The following is an 8,051-nucleotide window of genomic DNA, read 5'->3' on the forward strand; positions in this document are numbered from 1 at the left end:
TGTCATGATCCACACAATCAAATGCCTTTGCATAGTCAATAAAACACAAGTAAACATCTTTCTGGTATTCTTTGCCTTGAGCCAAGATCCATCGGACAACAGCTATGATATTCCTTGTTCCACATCCTCTTCTGAATGCAGCTTGTACCTTTGGAAGTTCTCTGCAATATACTGCTGCAAAAGTTTTTGAATTATCTTCAGTAAGATCTTACTTACGTGCAATATTAATGATATTGTTCGATAATTTCCACATTCTCTGAGATCACCTTTCTTTGGAATGGGTACAAATATGGATCTCTTCCAGTCAGTTGGCCAGGCGGCTGTCCTCCAAATCTCTTGGCATAACCAGGTGAATGCCTCCAATGGGGCATCCATTCATTGTTTAGGTTTCACATTTAAGTCTTTGATTCATCTGGAGTTAACTTTTTTGTATGATGCCAGGTCCAAATCTTGTTTAATTTTTCTGCAAATGGATATCCAGTTTTGCCAGCACCATTTATTAAACAAACATTCTCTTCCCCATTTAATGGCTTTTGGCCCTTTGTCAAAGATCAGCTGACCATATGTCGGTGGATCTATTTCTGGGTTCTCAATTCTATTCCATTGGTCTATGTGTTTTCAGTATACTAATACCAGGCAGTTTGGAGTACTGTGGCTGTATAGTAGGTTTTGAGATCTGGGAGTGTGAGACCATCTACTTTGTTCTTCTTCAATAATGCTTTGAATATCTGAGGTCTCTTTCCTTTCCATATAAAATTAGTGACTGGTTTTTTCCATATCCTTAAATAATGTTGATCTGTTTTGGGATTGCACTGAATGTATAGATTGCTTTGGGTTGAAATGACATTTTCACAAAGTTCAATTTTCCTAGCCATGAGCGTGGTATGTTGTTCTATTTATATAGATCTCTTATGGTTTCTTGTGTTGTTGTTGTTGTTGTTTTTGTTATGTGCCATCGAGTCAGACCCCACTCATAGTGACCCCTGCTTGGGTTTCTGAGGCAGTATCACTATGGAAGAAGATTGTCCCATCTTCCTTCTGAGGAGTAGCTGGTGGGTTTGAACCGCCAGCCTTCTGTTTAGCAGTCAAGTGCCTTAGGCACTATGCTACCAGAGCTCCTATGGTTTCTTGTAGTAGTCTTTTATACTTTTCTTATATAGGTCTGTTATGTCCCTTGTAAGATTTATTCCCAAGTATTTTATTTTGTTGGTAGATATTGTAAATGATATTGCTTTCCATATTTGTTTTCAATAGTCTCTTTGCTGGTGTAGAGGAATCCAACTGATTTTTGCATGTTTATCTTGTGTCCTGTCACTATGCTAAGTTTCTCACAATAGTTTTTTTTTTTTTTTTTTAACTGAGTCTGTTGGGTTTTCTAGGTATAGGATCATAATATCAGCAAATAGGGATAGTATGACTTCTTCCTTACAAATTTGGATGTTTTTGATTTCCCATTCTTGCCTTATTGACCTGGCTAGGACTTAAAATACAATGTTGAATACAAGTGGTGGTAGAGGATATCCTTGTCTGATTCCTGTTCACAAGAGGAGTGGTTTCAGTCTACCTCCATTGAGAATAATATACACCAATAATTTTGGATACATGACCTTTATTACATTGAGGAATATCCCTTCTATTGATACTTTTTTTAGAGTTTTGATCAGGAATGGGTGTTGGATTTTATCAATTGCCTTTTCTGCATTGATTGATGTCATTGTTTTCCGTTGTTTTATTTATATGGTGGATGATGTTGATTGTTTTCCTAATGTTGAACCATCTTTGCATACCTGATATGAACCACACTTGGTCATAAAGAATGGTTTTCTTGATATGTTGTTGAAGTGAATTAGTTATGATTTTGTTGAAGATTTTTTCCATCTACATTCATGAGGGATATTGGTCTATAGTTTTCCTTTTAAGTGGTGTATTTGCCTGGTTTTGTTATCAAGGTTATGCTTGCTTAGTAACATGAATTTGGGAGGAATCCATCCTTTTCTATGTTTTGGAATAGTTTGAGTAGGTTTGGGGTCAGTTCTTCTCTGAGTGTGGTAGAATTCTCTGGTAAAACTCTGGATCAGGTCTTTTTTTGTGGTAATTTTTATTATAGTATTCAATTTATTCTTTTGTTATGGGTCTGTTGAACTTTTCCACTGCAATCTGTGTTAGTTTAGGTAAGTAGTCTTTCTAGAAATCAATCCATTTCTTCCAGATTTTCAAATTTGTTGGAGTACAGTTCTTCAAATTATCCTGATATTATCCTTCTTTTTTAGTTGGTTCTGTTGTGATGTCACCCTTTTGGTTTCTTAATCATGTTACTTGTATTCTCTCCTTCTTTTCCTTTGTTAAAATTGCCAGTGCTTTGTCAATTTTATTAGTCTTTTCAAAAGACCAACTTCTAGTCTACTTTATTTTTTCTATTTTCTATTTTCTGTTTCATGATTTCTGCTTGAATCTTTATTATTTCCTTTCTTCTGATGACTGTAGGCTTTTCTTGCTGATCTGTTTCTAATTGTTGAAGATATTGGTTTTAAGTGTTGATTTTGACTCTTGCTTCTTTTTTGATGTGTGCATTTGCTGCTATTAATTGGCTTGTTATCACTGTTTTTTCTGTGCCCCAGACATTTTGGTATGTTTTGTTTTCATTCTAGTTTGAGTCAAGGATTTTTTTTTTTTTTTATTTCATTTTTTGTTTCTTATTTTACCCTATCATCTTCAGGAGGGTGTTATGCAGTTTCCATGTATTTGCTCTTTTTCCATTGATCTTTCTATTGTTGATATCTAATTTGAGAGCATTGTGATCTGAGAAGATGCTTTACAGTATTTCAATGTTTTTAAATTTATTAAAGCTTGCATTAGCCTAAAATATGGTCTATCATGGTAAATGTTCTATATGCAGCAGAAAATAATGTATATTGTGCTGTTGTTGGGTGAAGTGCTATGTAGATGTCTATAAGGTCAAGATGGTAAATTGTATTGTTAAGCTTTTCTGTGTCTTTGTTGAATTTCTTTGTGGTTGTTCTATCCTTTATTGAAAAATAGTGTAATAAAGTTTCCTATTGAGACCATGGAGTCATCTATTTGTTTTTTCAATTCAGTTAATATCTGATTTGCATATAATGGGGCTCTTTCATTGGGTCCATAGATATTTATTTTGGTTATATCTTCTTGCTCAATTAATCCTTTAATCATGATAGAATGTCTTTCCTTGTCTCTTATGGTGATTTTTATCTTCAAGTCAATTTGATCAGAAATTTGTTTTTCCACTCCTGCTCTTTTTTGGTTGCCATGTGCTTTATATATCTTTTTCCATCCTTTCATTTTGAGTCTATTTTTGTCTTTCTCTCTAAGATTTGTCTCTTTCAGAGAACATATTGATTGTTTTAATTTTCTTATCCAGGATTCAACTCTCTGTCTCTTGAGTGGTGCATTTAATCCATTGACATTCAGTGTAAGTATTGACAAGTATAAGTTAGTAGCTTTCATTTTGTTATGTGTTTTTTTCATGGTGTTCCTGGATTTTTTGTTCCATATGATTTTCTGTGCTGAGCTCATTATGTTTATGAACAGTGTTATCATTTCCTTTGTTGCTACTGTTTTAACTCAAAACTATTTGCTAAATATTTGAACTTGTCATCTTTGTGTGTGTGTGTGTGTGTTCTAAAGATTTGTCATTTTTCTTTGATGTTGCCCTGTGATTTATAATTTTCTCCCTGAATTTAGAACAGTCCATTCTGTCTTGCAACTCTTGACTTCCTCACCATTTAGAAGTTCTGTAACTACACTATTTTTTTCCCTCTTTTGGTTTGTAGTTGTCCTCATTTGCCTATTGCTGTCTCTGCTTCTCTGTTTAGAATCTTGTAAGCCTATTTTACTTTGGATACTTCCATAGCTATGTTGGTTTCTGGGTTATGCCATTTTGTGTATTGATGGTAGATTGTTGTTTGCTATGTTGGGTTTTCTGTTCATAGGATTCCCTTTAGTATTTCAGTGTTTTTGCCAGGAATATAATTATTGGTTGGAAATTATTCTCTTTCAGGATTTTATACATATCATCCCATTGCTTTCTCTCTTGCATGATTTCTGCTGAGAAATCAGAACTCAGTCATACTCATTGCCCTTTGTAGGTAACTTTTCATTTTTCCCATGTTGCTTTCAGGATTCTTTCTTTGTCTTTGATTTTGATGAATTTGATGATGATATGTCTTGGTGTTTTTCTTTTGGGGTCTAACTTGTTTGGGTTTGTTGGACTTCCTGAACGGATATATTCTCATTTTTCATCATATCAGGGAAGTTCTCTTCCTACAAATTTTGGACAGTTTTCTCAGTGCTTTTCTTTTTCTCTTCCTGTTCTGTAATTTGAGTACCGATAGATTATTCCTTTTCATGATATCTCACATGAACTTTAGGCTTCATTTTGTTTTGATCTTTTTTTTTTTTTTTTTTTTTTTTTCCAAAGAAGTATTCAAGTATTTGTCTTCAATCTCATTAATTCTTTCTTCCATTGGTTCAATTCCACTTCTTTGCCCTTTCAATATGTTCTCTATTTCTTAAAATTTAATATTAACCTTATGTGTTTCTATCTTTAGATTTTATACTATTTCTAATTTTTCATTTTGTTTTTGTGTATTCTTTTGAAATTGTTCTAGGGTTTTGTCAGTGTTTTCCTTAATTTTTTCAATATTCCTTGATCTATCTTTCAACCCCTTGAAAATACCTACCTAAGTATAATTCTAGGAGCTCTGCTGGCATAAAGCCTAAGGCTTTTGCCTGCTAGTAAGAAGGCTGGTGGTTCATACCTACCAGCCACTCCTTGGAAGGAAGGTTAGGCAATCTACTTCTGTAGTGATACCACCTCAGAAACCCAAGGAGGAGTTGCTATGAGTCAGATCTGACTCCATGGCAGTAGGCTTAAGAATAATTCTTTTGAATTCTCTATCAGGGTGTTTCAACACTGCTTCTTTCTCAGGGATATGTTCTGGGTCTGTATCCTGCTCTCTTGTTTCTACCACTTTACCTTGCTTCTTTTTTTGGACTATGATCATTTGATGTCTCCAAGACATTATGACATTATTATATTTAGATCTCTGTTATCTTTTTGTGAAAAGCCATTAAGGGTGAGTCAGGTTTTTGTTGGTGGTCATTTTCATTGGCCCATTAGTGGAAAATGAATTGTGGCTCTCACTCTATAAATGGAGATGCAGGATGTGCAGGTATGGTTGCATCATAAAGCCTCGGTTCCTGTTTCCCACTCACTCCGACAAAAATAACAATCAAAACACCATCAAAAAAGTAAAAGCAAGTGGACAAAAAACAGTCTACATAAACACACAGAACTATCACCAAAAAAATGTAAAAAGAAAAGAAGAAAAACAACAACAAAAAATAAAAACCCACAATATCTAAGGAGGAGTTAATAAGAGAAAAAAGGTAGAGTAAGAGAATAATGAAGAAAAAAGTGGGAAAAATGTCAAGAGAATAGCAAAGAATGGGATTAACCTCAAGAAAGTAAAAAAAAAAAAAAAAAATGGGAACCAGGAACAGGGAAGAGAGAAAAAGCTGAAAATAGAACCTGGGAAGGGAAGAATAATGAGCAGTAATTAAAGGAATGAAAATAATAATAGCAGTAGTAATAATTTTAAAATAGACAAAAAAACAACTAAAAATACATCAATAAATAATTAAGGAAAAAAGGAAATCTGAGATGGGCAGGACAGGGCACACAGACTGGGATGGAATTCCTGCCAGGCCAGAAGATGGATGAACGCAAGGGATGGCCACACATCTGTTCACTAAGAGGGTCTGAGTTGTAAGAGTCACACCTTCCCAGTTGTTTGTGTCCAGAATGTCCTTGCAGTTCCCGGCAAGTGGAGCCTATTCTTAGGTCCCTGGAATCTGTGAGAACACTGTCACTTTAAATATCCAAAATGGTCAAATCACTAGTAAACTTTCAAAATGGCTGCACCTTCTGGGCAGCCCGAAGTCCACAGCTAAGCCTGTCTCCCTCTTCGCTGCTTCCTCTTTTGTTTTCAAGCCACCAGTCAGTCCTCCATGCAACTCCTGGTTAGCAGGGCTGATTTCAGTTTAATTCTTAGGTCCTAACATCATCTTTCAATATCCAAGTTGTCTGTGCCATCAGGGTCGCTGACAGCCCACAGCTCCAAATGTCTCATTTTTTGGTGTTTTCATGCAAGTTCTTCTACTAGTTGGAGTTTAGTCCACTTCTGTATCCTTCCAAAGCTCAGAACTCTAGGATTGTCTTTATCTGTGTAATTTGCTCCCTTTTCTTTGTTGAAGAGAACCTGTGTAGTTTGTCTGCCTATTCTGCCATCTTATCGGAACCCTTTTTGTGGTGAGCTGATTATGTTTGAGTCATGTTATCATTAGTATTTGTTAATACTAATACTAATACTAATACTAATACTAAAATACTACCATTTTAGTATTTGTTAAGTGTTTATGTTTGTCCTCTTTCTTACATTGATGTGAAGGTTTATTGTTTCTATTTGAAGTTGTCCTGTAATTTATAATTTTATTCCCAGGTTTAAAATAAACTGTTCTATCTTACAATTGTCTTGACTTCCCTGCCATTTAGAAGTTCTGTCACTACAATATTTATTCCCTGTTTTTGGTTTGTAGTTGGCCTCATTTATCAATTGATGTCTCTTGTTCCCTGTTTACAGTCTTGTAAACTTATTTTACTTTGGATACTTCTATAACTGGTGTGGTTTCTGGGTTATATTTTCTTGTGTGTTTTCTATTGTGCATGTGTCCTCTGTCTGAAGGACTCCTATTTACATCTTTTGTAAAGTTTGTCTGGTTTTAACAAATTCCCTTAATTTCTATTTATCAGGAAATCTCTTAATTTCACCCTTGTATTTGATAGACAGTTTTGCTGGGTATACAATTCTTGGTTGGATTTTATTTATTATTTTTTTTTCTTTCAGAGTTTTATATATATCATCCCCCTTATCTTCTTAGCTGCATAGTTTCTGCCTAGAAATCAGCGAGTAGACTTGTTGATTGCTCCTTGTAGGTACTTTTTGTTTTTCCTATTCTGCATTTGGAATTTTTTTTTTTTTCTTTTTTTTTCATCTTTGGTTTTGGTGAGTTTAATGATGATTTGTCTGGGTAATTTTCTTTTGGTGTATATCATGTTTGGGGTTTGTTTAGCTTCTTGAATGTATATGTTCTTGTCTTTCATAATATTAGAAAAATTCTCTTCCAACAAATGTTCAACAATTTTCTCCCTGGTTTTATCTCTTCTTGTTCTGAAATTCTGATTACATGTATGTTATTTCTCTTGATGGTATCCCACATGAATCTTAAGCTTTCTTCATTATGTTTTGATTTTTTGTCTGATTGATCCCTTTACAAACTAGTATTAAAGTATTTGTCTTCAATCTCATTAATTCTGTCTTCCAATGATTCAATTTTACTCCTTTGTCTTTTCAATGTGTCATCTATTTCTGGATATTTAGTATTTATCTTCTGGTTTTCTGTTTGTTGTTTTTGTATCATTTCTAGTTTTTTGGTTATGTTGTCATGTTGTTCTTGTATGGCATTCCTAACTTTCTCTGGAGTTTTGTGTGTGTTTTTCTTAATTTTTTTCAGTGTTTTCCTTGATCTGTCTGTCAATCCATTGAAGGTGCCCAAATATAGTTATGTGAAATTCCTTATCAAGGAGTTCCAATGCTGCTTGTTTCTCAGAGCTGTTTTCTGGGTTGTATCCTGGTCCCTTGTTTCTACTATTTTATCTTGTTTTTTTATATGGGCAGTTAATAGTAATTAACACTTAGGTACTTACCACCTATCTCCTGGTGGATGTGATAAAGAATGTGAGTGTGTGCATGGATCTCTGTTAGCTGTTTGTAAAGAGCAGTTGATGGTGACTTGAGGTGGTATTGGTCTTTGTCTATCATTGGTCAGTTTGTGCAAAAGCAAATGGTGGCCGTTACTAAGTAGGTGGGGCTGTAGGAGATGCAGCTATGGTTGAGTTGGATAGGAATGGTTGCTGTCTCCTATTCAGTTAGACAAAAAAAAAAAAAAAAAAA

The sequence above is a fragment of the Orycteropus afer genome, unplaced genomic scaffold (genome assembly GCF_000298275.1).
Source record: "Orycteropus afer afer isolate SDZICR_OR568_19922 unplaced genomic scaffold, OryAfe1.0 scaffold00004, whole genome shotgun sequence".
In the NCBI taxonomy this organism is placed as follows: Eukaryota; Metazoa; Chordata; class Mammalia; order Tubulidentata; family Orycteropodidae; genus Orycteropus; species Orycteropus afer.